This window comes from Callithrix jacchus, chromosome 17 (assembly GCF_049354715.1).
Source record: "Callithrix jacchus isolate 240 chromosome 17, calJac240_pri, whole genome shotgun sequence".
Classification (NCBI taxonomy): Eukaryota; Metazoa; Chordata; class Mammalia; order Primates; family Cebidae; genus Callithrix; species Callithrix jacchus.
The window spans coordinates 58,854,528-58,873,014 of NC_133518.1; the positions used below are offsets into that span (position 1 = coordinate 58,854,528).

The 18,487-nt window shown below is 38.9% G+C and overlaps 1 long non-coding RNA gene across 3 annotated transcripts in view; it reads left to right on the forward strand.

The window, feature by feature from the left end:
* Window positions 1–18,487, forward strand: part of LOC128929955 (uncharacterized) — a 356,823-nt gene that overhangs the window by 56,306 nt on the left and 282,030 nt on the right. Inside the window, exons 3-4 of one of the 3 annotated variants that reach the window (XR_013528906.1) lie at window positions 16,114–16,784; window positions 17,958–18,250. The exons of the other annotated variants lie outside the window; for them this stretch is intronic. This is a non-coding gene — a long non-coding RNA (uncharacterized LOC128929955). Of the gene's footprint in view, window positions 1–16,113; window positions 16,785–17,957; window positions 18,251–18,487 lie in introns of those variants that run through there. 3 annotated transcript variants of the gene reach the window in all.

Below are 18,487 nucleotides of genomic sequence, written 5' to 3' on the forward strand. Positions count from 1 at the left end.
TTCCATACTGGTAGGCCAGACTGAGGAAAAGTATATGTAGGTCTTTAATTGTTTGAAAAGATGAAATTATTATTGTAGCAAATGAATTTGTTTATCTTAAGATGCTCAGATATCTTTTACTTGACCACCACAAATCTAAGAGAAAAATGAACAGTCTGTATTTTTCTTGTGTGTTTGATTTTTGTAGTGGCCTCTCTGCAGTATGTTGAAGAGAAAGCATTGACTTTATAATGAATATAATACTAGTATGATAGATATTAGTAAGAAGCACTTCCCATGAAATGGGACAAATGAATACTGTAAGAGTATAAGAAAAAGGAAATTGGATTTTCAGAGGTAGAATCACAGTATCTTAATAGAAAAATAATTACTAGTAAAAGTTCTACTGACAAAGATAAACTCTACCACCAATTTACATGAAATAATCAATTGTTTGTGTTGTGATAACGGACCTGGCCTCCTTCCCTACACCTCTGGCATTGCCATCAAGCACTAAGCTTAAGAGGAAGAACTGATCAATTATAGAAACAAACAAAGAAGCTACATTTTCTTTGCAGACCTCAGTGTTGCACTAAAGGATTTGGGACTCTGTTACATTTACAAAACCAGAAGTTTACCCCACTCAAGGACAATGTGAATTCTCTTCATTCTTCTGTGCTCACATCCTCTTAAAAGCAGGATGCCCTACTCATATATTTCATAAGTGAGATTTGGGAGCTGGCTTTGTGTCTCTGTGACAAAATGAGCTATTCAATTTACTCTTTCCATAGAGGAATAAAAGAGAAGGAAATACATATTAAGAGAATGAATTGAGGGTGCCACCACTCAATTTTACTGACACACCAAAAAGTAAGGTAAAAGTAAGGCCGGGCGCGGTGGCTCACGCCTGCAATCCCCGCACTTTGGGAGGCCGAGGTGGTTGGATCACGAGGTCAAGAGATTGAGACCATCCTGGCCAACATGGTGAAACCCTGTCTCTACTAAAAAATACAAAAATTAGCTGGGTGTGGTGGTGCACACCTGTAGTCCCAGCTACTCTGGAGGCTGAGGTGGGAGAATCACTTGAACCCAGGAGGTGGAGGTTGCAGTGAGCCAAGATCGCTTCACTGCACTCCAGCCTGGTGACAGAGCAAGACTGTCTGGAAAAAAAAAAAAAAAAAAAAAAAAAAAGAAAGGTAAAAGAGTAAAGTTAAAAATTTGGGGAAATGGGATCAGTTTTTCAGCTCATGGTTCCATCCTTGGTAGACAGAAACAAGCAGTATTGGACTAAACAGGGGGGTTGAATTAGTAGGTGTCACTGAGTGGCACATACTTCTACTCACTCAGTCATGTAAATCACATCAAAGTATGCATAGTTCTGGTTGAAGCTGGACACCTTCTTTATTTTATTTTTATTTTTTGTAGAAGTCAGGTCTCACTATGTTGTCCAGGCTGGTCTCAAACTCCTGGGCTAAAGTGAGCCTCCCCCTTTGGTTTCTTTAAGTACTGGGATTACAGGCATGAACCACTATGTCTGGCTTAGATACCTCCTTTAAATTTGATGATGTAGCATTCAGTAGTCCGGGTAGAGGCACTATGCTGAAAATGACTTGTGGGGAAGATTTTCTAATGCAAAGGTGGCCGTATCTATTCAGACATCATCCTGTATTACATATACAAGAGACTTTTTACTCCAGGTGGGTCCACATCTGTATTTATATGCAGCATATATTATAGCATTCCATGAAACAGATGCTGGGCTTGAGCATTATAAAAATTGTGTGCTATCTGATTTTCTGGCCTGCCATAAGCATTATTTATTATGCCATCATAAGAAGTGTTAAATTTCCAGCATGAGTCCTTAGGGACTTGGGTTCTCAGCTGACCTGATGAATAGTTGATGTTAAAATACTTAACCAGTTAGTGGCCATATTGGTGTCAGAGCCTCAGCCAAGGTCTATATGTTCAGCATAGAGTAAGACACAGTTTGCAAAGAGTAACATTCAAGTATGAAAAGTTCAAGCATGCTGAAGTAAGCAACATGATTAATGTTTTTTTCCTCTTTAAGTGTATCAGATGTATCCAATGAAAATTCTTGACTCTGTTAAAATATTTCATTTATTTGTAATAAATGCTCATGCAGGTTCTAGAAGGAGTGAGAGTTCAGTCTTGGGCAGACCTCAAATGTCTAATGATGATGAAACATTGCTGAGGATGTACCTTTGGTTGCATGCCATGCTTGCACCCATACTTTATATATATTCATTTAGTCCATTCAGCAATTATTCACGGAGCCTTTATTTTTGTACTGTTGTAAACACTGGGGATGAAAGATGAATAAGATGCTCCCCATCTTTAAGATTCTTATATCTAATAAAATATAATTGGAGTGGTAATTTTTATTTGTTATATAAATTTTGGAATTAGCTGCATTGATCAGTCAGATAAAAGACAAGTAGAGGGTGTGAATTATGAAGAGTTTCAAACTGTCTTTGAAGAACCAATACTGAGGCAGATCTGAGAAAGCTAAAGGTTGGAAGTCATCTGTTTCGTTAAGAAATTGAGTTTTGACTTACTTTTTGCCTTTGGGAACACAAGTAATTTGCTTTCCAGGAGCAGTAACAGATCCACTTTTCTCTGCTCTCCTGAATTTTGTGTTCCAGGCTGTTGAGATCATTTTTAGGTTATAAGTATTGTATGGGTGGCACCTTCTCATCTCTGATAACCTCTGGCATTCACACCCTTCCCGTGCAGAAGGCTAGGCAAGTAGTGATTTTATTTCCAAGCTATCAATTGATATCCAAACAGACCAACTGACTTGTCCAAGGTCACACAGCGACCTAGCATAGGAGCAGGAACTCGGCTTCTGTGCTCAAAGCTAACTAACCTTATTAACCAAACTAAAGTTTTCTCAAGCAGGCAGCATTCTAGTATTTCCTCTGCTGATTTCTGGAGCAGCAAACAAGTGTCCTTCCCACAAACCTTGCCACTTTTTCCCCTTCTACAGTGGGTAGAGTGAGCAGGATAGTGACAGGAAGCAGGTATAACATTTCCAGTATTCTTGGTTCTCACCTAGAAATTTTGAGTGTGAAAGGGGAACTACTTCCTAAGCTGTGAGCACCACAGAAATGCTTTTTCTCCCTTTATTATCTCCCAACAAAGTAATAGATATATTCTTCATTTACCAGTGAGGAAACTGAGTCTTAGAGGGTTGAAATATTTTTTTCGTAGTTACACAAGTTGTAATGGGTCATGCTTATTGGGCTCACATCAGCCTTCAATTATTCTTTATCCTCTGACACCCTAGGCCCTCAGGCAGGAGTGTGGGAGGAAGATGGTAGGATGGCTGGGTTATAAAAGGAAGTAAGAAGAGCTAGGTGAACTAGTATTGATAGAGCACAGCAGGAGGAAGGCAGTAGGTGGAGAAAGAGGGAGAGGAAGCGGCTTGTGCAGTGTCTTTGGTATGTATAAGTATTTTGTACTCTGCCTTCTCCAGTCAGAACAAGTTTCTCTTCATGTCCTTCCTTTACCTCAGGGCTTATGTAATTCTGTCTATGTTCTTTTAATAGATACAATTACAGAAAACTCAAAAACACAATTTACTAGAAGAAAAATTATTTTAACTTGTATATTTATATAGCACATATTATCTTAGTGATTAAGTCCTAAAATTAAAATTCCAGCTAGGGTTTTTTATTCACAATTATGTCACAGTTTATCATATGGCTGATATTGCTTCTAATGGCTTGGGCCCACATAGTACCTTTTTAATAGTACCTCAAATTATTCCAGTGGGTGGTTGCTTAGCAGCACAGAGGTACAGTCAGATGGCATTTCAATTCTGACTCTTGCATCGCTGTTTGACCTTGGGCAAGGTTCTTAACCTCTTTTAACTTACATACTTATCTACAAAATGGGAGTAATTTCCACCACACTGAGATGTGAGGATTAAATGACACGTATAATATGGTGTCTAACATGGGGCCTTGTGTGAAATAAGAGGTCAGAAATCATTAGTTTTCTTACACTTTCCTCCCTACGGGATGGTGGACTGGTTTCCAACTTGTTGCCTCATTTTGCTGATAGAGAAATAGAAGCAGAAGCGAAGGATTTACCAAATTTCCCAGCAGAATCTAGTCCAATTAATTTCCAATCTGCTGTTCAAGCTATTGACTCTGTTAAACTTGGATCTGCAGGCAACCCCATAAGGGAGAATGATTGTATTTTGGGCTGTTGAAAGATGCTGATTCCATGTCAGTTTGACATTTTCTGGGACTCTGGGAAAAGTACTTGCTCTTCTTCTAATTCACTAATAAGTCATGTGACATTGGTCGAATCATGTGGCCCTTCTGGCCCTTGATGCTTCCAAAATGGCTGGATTTCACCTCTCTTGTAGGACTTACATTTTTTTTCTTTCTTTTTTTTTTTTTTTGAGACGGAGTTTCGCTCTTGTTACCCAGGCTGGAGTGCAATGGCGAGATCTCGGCTCACCGCAACCTCTGCCTCCTGGGTTCAGGCAATTCTCCTGCCTCAGCCTCCTGAGTAGCTGGGATTACAGGCACACGCCACCATGCCCAGCTAATTTTTTTGTATTTTTAGTAGAGACGGGGTTTCACCATGTTGACCAGGATGGTCTTGATCTCTTGACCTTGTGATCCACCCGCCTCGGCCTCCCAAAGTGCTGGGATTACAGGTGTGGGCCACCGCGCCTGGCCACATTTTTTTTCTATTACTGTTGTTGTCTATTTAATTGCTTGTTTCTCCCATTAGATCCTAAATGTGTGGAGGATAGAGATGTGTTCTGCTCACCTGGTATCCTGTATGGTGTCTCTACTGCTGCTTCATATATTGCTGATTTGAGAAATTGGATCAGGTTTGGTATGAGATGGTATGATGATGTTGAAATTCATAGCAGAGTTATTAATCTGTTCCAGCAGCTGAACACACACACACATATACTACTTATACATGTACTCATTCAAGATAGTGCCATCAAAAGCACATAACGCGGTCCGTACGGTCAGCTATGTCCTTCCCAAATGAACCTTAAAGGTGAAATCTTCTGAGGCGCCTCATAAACATTGTAAAAATAGCCCTTGTCTGATTTGTTTGCTTATTGTTTCTCTTCCTTACTAGTGTGTGAGCACCTCAAGAATTGGAACTGGTTTGTCTTATTCTCTGCTGTAGCCATTGTGCTTGCATAGTTCTTAGGCATGGTAAGACTTTAGCATATGCTTATTGAATAAATTATAATGAATAAACAAAAAGTCATAACTTCCTTTGTCCTGGTTGCCTGCATGGTAAGAACTCCAGGAAGTGGTATGGCTCTAGCTCTTGTCCCAACCAGGTCACTCATACAGGCACATTACTAGATCCCCTGTGAAGTAAGAGGTGACTGTTAGCACTGTTATGGGTACTGGAGACTGTAACATCTGTGAGTGGCCATTCAACAGGCTGGGGAATTCCCATGAGATTCATGTTATGGGGACCTCCTGTAGTAACACAAAAATTTATGGAAAAAGAGGCCTGTGGTAATAACTCTAAATCTGTGTGACAGAAGCTGGATCTAGTAGCTCTAGGCCAAGATGGCAGAAGATGTTTTTCTTTGAATTTTATTCCCAATTTGCCTCTAATCCTCATTGGAACTAGGTGATCCTAGTTCCACTTCTTGCTTCAAGCTTTTCCAGCCTTCACACTGTAGTCACTCATGTCATCTCTCAGATCTTTTGGTTTACTTTTACCCATTTGTCCAGATGTTCTCCTCTTTTGGCGCCATGTCACATTCCTGACTCTTCTATTCATCTTTTGAAAAGGAGGGACCTCACACCTAGGACTACACCTTCTTTCTACTCCCAACTGTTTAAGGCTCAGCTTGCACCCACTAATTCTAAGGGAAATACTTGCTCTTTATCCAAGACACCTGGGAATTTTGTAAAATGAGTTTCTACTGCTTGTCATTTAATTTCATGTTGTAGATACGACCAGCTTTTCTAGTGGATGCAAGTTCAGGATAGATGCAGCTCCACTAGGAAACCAAGACTTGTCTACACCGCTATCCTGGAAGGTTTTTACACACTATACAAAAGAAAGTGTTTGTAGCTCTCCTGGTTTTCTCTCATTTTTCTTTCCTCCCCATTTGCAAAGTAGATTTTATATTCCTTTTAATTTCTTGGAGTGATTTCAAATTTACTGCATCTGTATTTGTTGAAAAGGTGACTGCAGCATAATGTGATCTGAGTGGTTCTGTGGACAGATAACCTGCCCCCAAATAATTCACTGTTATTTCACAGAGCATTCATATTGCACCCTTACAGATTCATGACTTTGAAATCTTTAGGAAGCCACTATTCAATTAAAATTGAGGGGGAAGAGAAAGTAATAATGAAGACGTGAAGCACTGGAGCATTATAAACGGTATTCATGTTTTATGCTTCTCTAATATACTTTATACACATAATTTTTATTTGTATTGTTTTACTTAACATTGTAAATATAAAGATGTTGCTACATAGAGCTTCATAGTGATGGTTGGGCGTGGTGGCTCACTCCTGTAATCCCAGCACGTTGGGAGGCCAAGGCAGGCAGATCACCTGAGGTCAGGAGTTTGAGATCAGCTGGGCCAACATGGTGCAACTCTGTCTCTACTAAAATAATACAAAAATTAGCTGGGTATGGTGGCACATGGCTGTAATTCCAGGTACTCAGGAGGCTGAGGCAGCAGAAAAGCTTGAATCTGGGAGGCAGAGGTTGTGGTGAGCCGACATCATGTCATTGTACTCCAGCCTGCGTGACAGGAGCAAAATTCCCCCTCAAAAAAAAAAAATTCATAGTGATAATTTTAATACATGCATAATAGTCCAATGACTAGATATTCAATGATTGACTTAACTATTCCCTTGATATTTATTGCCTTCAACTTCAATTACTGTTTTAGCTATTTTTATGAATATGCTGGCCTTTATATTTTGTTTTTATTTTCTTAAGATATTGGTTTCATAAAAATAATAAAAATTAGAAAAAGATAAGTAATGTTGAAAAGTAAAAAGACAAGAATAAAAATGTCTCTTCCATATTATACTATCACAGAGTAATCATTGATATTAGGCGAATATTATTCCAGATATTCTTCTAGGCCAATGTAGAGATCCATAGAGATGCAGTTGTGTGACTATTAATTCTAATTGCCTTCCTAAAATGCTTCCATGTAACTCTCTACCTCTAGATCCAGGAAGCTTAGGTTTCCAGAAAAGGAGGGGGCTGAGCTCAGTGATGGGTCAGCCCTGGCTGTGTGCTGGAATCACCTCAGAGCTTAAAAAAATTAATACTTATGTCAAGACGCTTTATTCAGAGATTTAAAAAAACTCCAAGGTGAATTGGTCAGTTTTGAATTTCAGTGCTTATATTCCTTTTAAAACCTTTGTGTCAAAGGACAATTTTGAAAGCTGGGTGCATTGAGAGAAGATTTTTGTAATATGTCAAAATTCAGGCCTAATGGACTTGATCATTCAAGTAGGTTATGGGAGAGATGAACAGTAGCTTATTGAGAATGAAAAGGCAAATGCACTATGTATTCCCTAATAGACCCTTTGAGATCGGATCAGAGAGTATGAATGCATAAGGGAGTGAATGGCTTTAGAAACATTCAGAGAAACAGTGAACCCCTGGAGGCATCAGATCAAGTTTGCCACTTTCCTGGGAAAAGTCAGCAGGAAGCTCTCAGCCCCTGTGAGAACATTAGCCTTCAGCTCAATGTTACTAGTATTACTGCAGTAAGCCTGAGAAGCAGTGGTACCAGTGGTGATAGCAGAAGGCAGAAAAATGGCTGAGCCTGAATGGAGCTGCAGTCCCATGTTTTATGCTTGAAAACTGAAGACCAAGAATATTTCTGAATGCCCTGGGAGGAGGATACAAAAGGATCAAGGAAGCTGAGAGACTCCCAGGAGTAGAGGCTGACCAGAGGCTAATGGTCAGAGACATGGACTCTATCTAGGGATGCCTGAGTATTAGCCCCTCTCCTGATCAAGGGGCAGTCTCATGGTGGGTCAGTGGTCAGAGTCCAGAGAAAAGCTCAGACAGCTCCCTATAGGAGACAGTATTCAGAGATCCCTAAATGTTTGAGGACTTCATCTTTCTCCACTTATACTGCTGCAGAATCATATAAGCCATACTTTGAATAAATCCAGATATTGCTTGGAGAACAACAAAGGGAGAGGAATACAACTTTAAATATTTAAGCATTTACTTGAATTTTCCATGCTGGGGCTAGGTACAGATAAGCAGTTTTCACTGCTGAATCTCACTAAGGTGTCTGGGTTTTGGCAGTGAGACTGTAGAAGGCATGTGTTTCCCAGCCCACAGGCTGGCAAACTCTTTTCACATGAAAGGGTTCATTCTGTCATATAGTAATCATTTCTAACCATCAGCAAGATGACTTCTGGGCTAGTTTTAAATCGGTACATGTAAAGGTCAAAGAGTTTTATAAATTATGCATTATGACTGTTTCCTTGGGCCATTCTCTATCTGTTTATTCACCATTTTAAAAATGTTTGAGCTTAAAATATTCACTAGAGCTGAGAGCAAATGGATATTTTTGGCACCTGACTTCTATAAAAGCCACAGTTTTTCTTAAAAAGGCTTTCTCTATACCTAAGTCTGTCACTTTGGGGTACAGTTTCCAATATGCTAATGATCTTAATAAAAAATAACCACAGAACTACCAAAATACATGAGCTTTATGTTTAAATGACATCCTTGTTTTATTATCACTATCGAGAGCAAGGGTTATTGCCACAGATACCTTGGGAAATTTCAAAGAGTTAAAGAGGCTGGACTTTGGAATTTTCTTTTTCCATTCTTAATCCTTAATTTATTGCAAACATCTATGGACCATATGGCTTTTTCTTAACATTGTCTAGTGGATCAATGTCTAGCGAATTCATGCCCTTTAGATTAGAAACGTTTGGTTTTAAATCCCCAACATATACTTCAGGATTAGGGCTGAAGTTTAGTGCACAGCCCCTGATCATTCAGGGCTGGGTCATACTTCACAGGTCACATCAGTGATTACTGAGGTGCGATAGGAATCTGGCGACTTTAAAGGAGGGGTAAACCACAGGACCTCTCCATCTGCTCAGTGGTGCCTGCCCTTTCTCCCTCACTGAGTCAGGTATAAAGTGTGTGTCAATGTAACAGCAGCATGGCAGATGAAAGGCTGTCGGCAGGCATTAAATTGAAACCTTCAGGGAGAATGGAGGGGAACAGTGCAGTGTAGTGGCAACAAAAGCTATAATGCTCTTTTCTTGCAAGTCTCTACTTTGTTGTAAAAGAATCCAGGCTGGCCACGTATGAATCATCCTGTCCAGCACAGAACACTGTGGCAATGTGATTGGCTGCTCTTCTAATTGTGGCTCTTGGTCTCTGGTTGCAAAACTGTCCTAGAACATTTTATGATAAAACTCATTTTATGATAAAGCTCAGTTAATGACTATGGAGTGCAAAAGGAGGATAATTTGTCAACAAGTTCATCAGGCAAGGGAGCAGAAGGCTGATTATCTAGACTCTGAGATGACAATACTTTTCTGGTCATACGATCTATAAAACTGGACCTTAATTTATCATTGTTTTGTTTTATTGCAACAAATTTTAGAAAATGCTGGGCACATTTTCTTCTAATTTTTTTGAAACTCAGGTCTCTGAAAGATATTGTATGGTGAGATCATAAGAGATTGCAATTATACATATAGATAGGGCACGAGTGTTTGAAAACATGGAAAAAAGAGGAGTGTTGACCATGTGTCTCAGAAATAATAAATCTTATTACCACCTAGATTTAATTTGTTTGCTGACATTTTCTATTATATTATTTTTATATGTTGAAGGGCACTCAAGCTGGGTAATACAATATTCTCTTTATATTAGAAATCTAGAAGTGGCATATTATGCTTTCCAAAGATGCCTGTAAAAATGTATGTGTGTGTATGTGTATCTCACATATATATCCCATTCACATGTCATTCTTTAAATATGACTAACACTCCTTTACCCCAAAAGGGTGTTCTATGTTAGCTTTCACTGTATCTGTGTGAGGAGCTTGTGACTGCTCTGACAAATAGTGTGTGTTAGAAGTTATACTATGTGACTTCCAAAGCTAGGTCTTGAAAATCATGGAGTGTCTTCCTGGTTTTCTCTCTTGGGATGCTTGCTCTTGGAACCTAACCACCACACTGTGAGAAAGCTCAAAGTTGTCTATGCAGAGAGACCACATGGAGAATCTGTGGGGTGAGGAGCTGATGCCCTGAGCTGTCAGCCGGTGTCAACTGCCACAGCACAGCTGAGTGAATGAGGCTTCAGATGATTCCAGCCGCAGCCTTTAAGTCTTTCCACTGAGACCCCAGGCATTGTGAAGCAAGGGCACCTTTTTTGCTGTACTTCATTCAAATTCCTGACCTACAGAAGCCATGACAGAATAAGTGATTCTTGTTGTTTGAAGCCACTGTTTTAAGGGTGACTTTTTATGCAGCACAGTAACTGAAACACCAGAGCTTTGTTGACTCTTTTTTTTTTTTTTTTTGGTATTCTACCTTGGAGACCTATGGGTTACTCCTGACCACTAACTTGCATAAATGTCCCTCTTCATACGGGGTACATGTGCTGATACATCTTCTGGGCACCTGACCTCTAGCATGTCTAGCATGTAATTCTTTTTTTTTTTTTTTTTTTTTGGTAGAGATAGGGTTTCACTATATTGGCCAGGCTGGTCTTGAACTCCCGACCTTCTGATCTGCTTGTCTTGGCCTCCCAAAGTGTTGGGACTACAGGCTTGAGCCACTGTGCCTGACTGCTTTTGCCTTTTATATAATTCTATAATTGGACCTTTTTTTAAAAAAAAATTTACTTTAGGTGTATACTATATCCAGCATTTCTCCCCATGTTATCCCTCCCCACCTTCCCCACACCCTGCTGTCCCTCCCCTAACCCCCCCAACTGCCCCCAGTGTGAGATACTCCTCTCCCTGAGTCTACATGTTCTCATTGTTCAACAGCCACCTGTGAGTGAGTATATGCAGTGTTTGGTTTTCTGTTCTTGTGTCAGTTTGCTGAGAATGATGGCTTTTAGATTCATCCAAGTCCCTACAAAGGACACGAACTCATCATTTTTTATGCTTCGTAGACAAGGCCTTTTCAAGAAACTTTTCCTGAAACTCCTGGGTTGATTAAGATGCCATTTTTCTGGACTCTTCTAGCAAATCTGTCAACAGTGATCACAGTGTGCTGTCGTGTTGATGTATGTGCCTTTTCTTCCTCCTAGCCTGTGAGACCAATGCATCATGGGCCCTTTCTCCTCATTTTTCTGTTTATCATGCTAACATTATTTCTGGTACATGGTAGGTGCTTAATAAATTCTCTCTATAGAATTGGCCAATTACAACTTAATTTACCCAGGCCTTGACTCAGACAACAAGAAGAAAAAGAGTTTCCAGAAGTGGATAGTATGAAGTTATATGTCCATGTGAAATGAGATAAATTATCAATGTCTTAAAGAGAAGTTTTCCTTCTTAGAAAGTGTGTAAGACTTTAGTTGGCTTTAGAGGTCATAAAAGAGTCATTATTGTGATCTAGAGGGGCAATAATTTGTTCCACTCTTAGTGGACTTCTCCAGAAACACTGGGTGTCTTATAAAATCACATCACTGGGAATTGGAACCCTGAGATTGGCTAGGGAGATTATATTTCTTACTATTGCTTCTTAATGCGAGTGTCAGATGTAAGGGAAGACCTAGTCTTCAGTTCTCTGTTATCTCAATAGTTCATAAGTTTAGTGTGCCTCAGGCATAGGGAAATTTTGACATGAATGCAGATCCCCAGGCCCCAGGGTTCAGAATTCTGAAGCACTGGATCTTGGATAAGCCTGGAATGCGAATTTTTATTAAATTCTCTAGTTGACTCAGATAAAGAAGATGCAAGGACCATACTTTGAAACAAAATAAAACAAAACAAAATGTGATAAATGGAAGAATAAAGTTTCCCTCCAGGATACTTGTGGAAATTGTGCCCCAGAAACTCTGTAAGGGACTTGACTCAATTATAGAAACTGTATACAAAAACCTGATTTTTGAATTTCTAGATGTGAGTATGTTAAGGATTATTTTAGAAATTACTATGAATAACTGACATTTCTGGGTTGTAGTTAGGATTTAAATCTAGTTTAGGTTGAATCTACTCTTTTGATGATGTTTGCAGTGAGAACAGGGGATGGATCCTGGGTAAATTTCCTTTCTTGATTGCTGAGTATTTATCTCCCAGTTCTCCTTTGTATTGCCTCTACTCTTGTGTAATTATTTACCTTGCCCTTCTTCAGATTTGCAGCCTCCAACTTGTATTTCTTCACAATCTTATGTCTGCTTTATGTGTTAAATCCTACGAACAATTTTCAAGGGAAATTTATCACCAGAAAGATATGACTGTGGTTTCTACAATTTCACCCCGTTTCAGAGGATAAAAATAGATTTCTGAGCTAAAGGATTGTGACATTTATAGTATAACTATTAACTTTTGGCTTTTAAACACAATCATTGAAAATATGATGAAAAAATTATCCAAGTTAATGTAAAAGTAATACTACACTTTGGCTTTGTTTTGTAACTTCCATGGAATTTGCCCTCTGTGCTGGTGGTCAAAGCACTCATGAAGTGTTACATTTTTAAATGGCATGATTCCTAAGTGGCTGCATTATCTCAATATGACTTTTGCTTTCTTTTTTTTTTTTTTTTTTCTTGAGATGGAGTTTCATTCTTGTTACCCAGGCTGGAGTGCAATGGCGAGATCTCAGCTCACTGCAACCTCCGCTGCCTGGGTTCAGGCAATTCTCCTGCCTCGGCCTCCTGAGTAGCTGGGATTACAGGCACGTGCCACCATGCCCAGCTAATTTTTTTTATTTTTAGTAGAGATGGGGTTTCACCATGTTGACCAGGATGGTCTCGATCTGTTGACCTCGTGATCCACCCGCCTCGGCCTCCCAAAGTGCTGGGATTACAGCCTTGAGCCACCGCGCCCGGCCCTGACTTTTGCTTTTATTTAATGTAGTGAATTTTTTTTCTCTAGGATCATCTGAGAAATGTATTGCAAACAGCATTTGGTTTATCTGACAGTCTAGCTCTGTTACAGAGCTTAACTTAACCAAAATGAAGTTTAGCTTAACCACCTTAACCAAAATTTGACCTGGAGATCATATTATATCCAAAGAAGTCTAGGACTCATACTCATCTTTCAGTGCAATATTTACTTAAGATTGTCATATATGAGGGATATAAGAAGTTTCTTGACCTAAAGAGGTGAACATGTTAAAATTTTATAATTAAACTTCCTTTGAAGAATGAAAAATTGAAGTCATTTTAACAGTCTAATAACAGGTGACTTTGTAGAGACAGTGACAAAGGGCTGGCTTTTTATGGACCTGGGGAGAAGCTTGTGAGCAGTTATCTGATAGATGGTGGAAGTCTATGGAAACAGTAACAAATAGGGCACCAGAGACTATATAACATCAGCCAACAGATGGGACATTTTGTCTTTGTATTCACGTCAGGCTGTTTGTTCTAGGATGTGTACCATATGATATAATAGAAATACAACTTTATTTTTGTCTCTTACTTTTAGGTAGGATTCTCTACAAGAGTGTCTCAGTTGGAACTCTCATATAAGTGATGTACTGAAAGGGTATCCTTAGGAGAAGGGGAGTGAAGGAAGCAAGACAGGCCAGAGAAAGGAAACAAAGTAAGATCGTGGTCTTGACCGAAGTTTACCTGTAGCCTTGTCCTATGGGGATCTGTGCTGCACAAATTGCCTCAGAATTAGGTCCAACTTGAAGTTCTACCTTTTGTACCTAGAGCTGGTCACTGGCCACTGTGTATTTGGGGGGCAGTGGTAGACAGTTACATAATTCAGGTGAGGGTGGCTTCTGTTCTGCTTAAGGTAACTCTCTGGTGGAGGAGGCCACAGTGAGCTGTGAACACTAGTGCGTGGAGTGGCCTGCTGAAGGGATCTGCGCGAGGAATCAACTGTGTCCACTACATCTATTTTCCATTTAAAATTCATTTAGTGTGGAATTTTTCCCCTGCTGTCATGGTTCATAGCTTTTGTGGTCACTCTTGGACAACTACAGTCTTTAAGTTAAGAGACAGTGTTTTGATTAAGAAGTTAGAGTGTTCAATCTAACGTATTAAACAATACTTTTCATTTTATTCTAAGATGTCTTATCTTGCCTCCTTCCCTACCATTCATGCCAGCTTTCTCAGGTATGGCATAGTCAGGCGGGCCATATGGCTTCAGAAGCAAAAGGGTGGGATGACTTATTACTTGCTCATCACTTCCTCAGAGCAAGCTGCTGTTATTGACCTTTCTGGGATTACAGCGTGTCAGAAATAAGGGAAAATGTAGCATATGGTCTTCCTTGACCAGTATGAGGATAAGAGGACTTTGTATCCCCTGGGCCTGGCAGGTGCAGGTGGTACTTTGTGTCATGGATACTTATGTGAGGTTTCAGAGGGTCTCTTACTGGCTCCTCCTGACTCTTCATGGCATTATCCTCCTGTTGTGGCTAATGCCTTCTGTTCCCCTAGCTTTGCCCGTCTATATGATCTTCCTGGGCCGAAGTCACAGTAGCACTAGGCTGGTCTCTTTTCTGTAGAGCCTATATCCTCCACAAGCAATACATATCCTTTGTTCTTGCAGGCTGAGCAGGTGAGGTGGGAGGCAAACTCATCTCAGCAGCAAGCTTTTTCCAATGCTGAAGAGTCCGCTTAGCCTCTCTCTCGCCCTTTGATTTCTCAGACCAGAAGCAAGCACCAGTCCACTGTGTTTATCTAATACCAAGAGACTAATATCAAGTGCTACATATAGTCCTGTTGAAGCCACTGTCTTATTATTCTCCTTACTAGTTTATCATGAGAATTTTCAAACATGCAGTGAAGTTGAGGTAATTTCTGTGAACATTGGTATACCCACTCCTTATGTTTTACTGTGTTTATCTTTTAAGGTATATATCCATCTATTCATCTGTTTATCCATCCACAAATCCATCTTAATTTTGATATATTTCAAAATAAATTATAGGCATCTATATACTTTTCTGTAAATATCTCAGCATGCATATCATGTATTGAACTAGAGTGCAATATATGCTTACATTTTTCTTTAGATATAAAATTTATATACAGTAAAACATACATATGAAGTGTACATTTGTTGAGTTTTGAGAAATGTACTTACCTATGTAACCCAAAGTCCTATCAAGACACAGACATCACTCTGTCTACATGAAGGTAGTGTGGAAAAATAAAAAGATACAGCCATCACTCCAGCAAGTGCTTTCAAGTTAATTTCTACACCCTTCCACCCCAGAAGCAACCATTGTTTTATCTTTCCACCACAGTAGATTAGATTTGCCTATTCTAGAACTTCACAAAAATGAAGTCATTCAGTGTATACTACTTTGTATATGTTTTCTCTGACTTAGAGTCATGGTTTTTTGAGACTATATTGTTGTATGTATCAGTAGTTCCTTCCTTTTCTACTGCTGAGTAGTGTTCTCTTCTGATAACACTTTAAAAAAAATTCATTTCTCCTATTGATGGGTACCTAGACTATTTTTAGTTTTTGACTAATATGGACAATTTGAAGCCACTGCCTTGGTTTGAGATGAAGAGAAGAGCTTATCTTGGGAGGGTAAAGTGAGGTTTGAGAATTTTAGTAAGAAAATAGTCCACTCCAAGAAAATATCTTTGCAAATTTTCTCTAATTTTCTTCTGTATCTTCAATGAGGGACAGTCATCAGACTGAGTCTATGCTACTTATTTTGTTTCTCTCTCTCTCTCTCTTTGTTTTTTTAAGAGGTGGGTTTTACTCTGTTCCCCAGGCTGGTCTCAGACTCCTGGCCTCAAGCAATCCTCCCATCTCACCCTCCCAAAGTGGTGGGATTACAGGCATGAAGCGCCATGCCTAGCTCCACCTATTTTGAAAAGAAGCTTTTTGTTCCACTTGACAGCACTCTTTAGTCTTTAATATCTATGATATCTTGGTGTCTCAGCTGAAACTTCCAACCTAGCAAACTCTGGTATTCATTATTCTTTGAATTTTGGCAGAAAGAAGGAGCTGCTTTGGTGGAGAGGGACTAATGAGGCTATATATGCTGAACACTTCAGAGAAGTTGAGGAGAAATTTTCTCACAAATAGCCTGGCTGTCAAGTGGTTCTCCAGGCATATATTTCTCACACAATGTCAAACAGTAAAACCAGCTACCAGTCTGCTCTTATTCCCAGTGTGTTGCTGAAGGAGGCTCTTGAATACCTGACATCATGAGTTTGTTGATGAAAATGACCATCAGTTACTGCTAGTGAAGCTAGCCATAAACAATAAAATAATGGATTTTCTGATCACCTTTGGCCTTTGACAGACATGGAGTGGTACCCTCGCAGCATTTCACATTATTACTGCCCTCAAACGACTACCAAGGAGATTAAGATCTCTGGAAGCACAAAAGGAGGCATCCTCAAGGATGATCCATACTAATGCACTCATGGGAAGGTCGGCACTGCATGAGAGGAGATAGTTCCATAAGTGCAAGAGCAACAACAACAACAACAACAAAACACTAGAGATGAAGAAAGCTGAAAAGCACCCTTATACAATTACACCTTTTTATGTGGTAGGATAAAGAAAATGGAGTGAGACTTCAAAGCCTCTTGAGGATGAGAAAAGAGACTGAACATATTTGTCATTGACAAAGAAGAGTGTGGTTCTCTTTAAAGACCAGGTACTATCAAGAAAATAACTCAGTAATTTTCTCCTTACTCTAGTCCCAATTCAATCTTGAGGACCTTTTATTAAAGCTTGAGACTCTTGTTTTTAAAATTTTCCCTCAGTCATTGTAGAATAAGATTTGACTTTATTTATTTATATAAATTATTATTAACTAGTTGTATAAATATGTAATCAAATAATAATTTACTTAATTTATTAGAAAGATAGGCTTTTACTGGCTTTTTTAGGGAAAAAATAATAAGTTTAGGCATTCTCAATACAGACCTCTTATAATCTTGAGAATCCTTAGAGAGTTTCTTATCTGCTTTTACTTTGATGAGTGTTTACCTGGGCTTAAGTTAAATGTTCAGATCCCAGCTAAAATATTTGAATCAGAGGATAAGTAATAAACAAAGTGTCATGGTACCCAAGAAGATGCCATGCGGATAGTAGATGCTTAGTTAAGTGAATCACATTATTTATAACTATCATCTTTATGAAAAAGGACTGACAGAATATTATATAATAGATGAAAGTGACTAATTAAAGCAGAACATTGATAAAATAAAGACGTAAACATAAAGTGAAGCTAATGGTGAATTTAGACTGCAGAATGTACTGTAAAATCCTGAGGGAATGTTCCCAATATTTGCCTCTGAAGTTTCTGGCAATCAATAAAAGAGGAAAGCAATCAAGATACACAGTTCAGACAGATGTCTATAAGTTTAAACAAAGCAATCGTTCAAAGGAAGCAATCTATTATTAATTGTTGAGAATAATTTTACCTGTATGTCATCCTTAGGAGGACACAGGATAATGTCATGAATGGTGTTCTCGACAATATCCTCATAGAATATTCCTCAATGTGTGTGCATGGTATAATGCCAGCATGAGTCAGTAAAAGCAGTTTTTAAATTTTTCCTTGGGGAAAGTTGGTGCATAGATAAAGGTGCCCCATGTAAAAAACGTCATAGTGGTGTGGTTCAAACTGAGGTTAAATTGTTTTGGAGAGAGGAGTGACAGGACTACTTGTACTTTAGGCAATTTTCCAGAAATATAATTTTTTTTAACTAGAATTTGGTAAGTCCTTAGTGTCAGTGAGTTTGAGGTTATTCTCTCTGAGAAGCACTTGGACTGAAGATATTCTCTCATACTTATTATGACTTTAGTATTCTGCTACTCTTAGGATAATAGTGACATCCTCTCGTGAAATTTGAGAACTTGATAGGAGAGAACACTACCTCCTCATGAAGGTGAGTTGACAAAGTACCCAAGGTCAATGACATGATTTTCCTGGGAAAAGAAAATAAAATCTAACTCATGAAAAAATGGTTACCTGGAACTTCTTAATTTGATGTTATAGAGCATGGCCATTCTAATTTTAATCCAGAAAATATTTTTACATGCTTACTACAGACATTAAAAAAAGTTAAACAAAGTTCTTATAGAATATTTAAATTTTAGCAGCAAATTCCTCAGCTGCATTTTTCAAGATAAAGTAGTTTGCAAAATGTACCTGTTAGTAACTGAATGGGTTGATTTGTTATATGAAATCAGTAGCTTTCAGTGTTGAAGATGACTACCTTTTCCTTTGGCTTTGAGGAATGTGGTAACATGCGCTTCTTCCTGACAACTCTTATAAATCAGGTACAAATGTCTACGGAAGTCATGTCTAGATTATAAAAGGATCATTTTCAGATGGAGATTTGACTACTG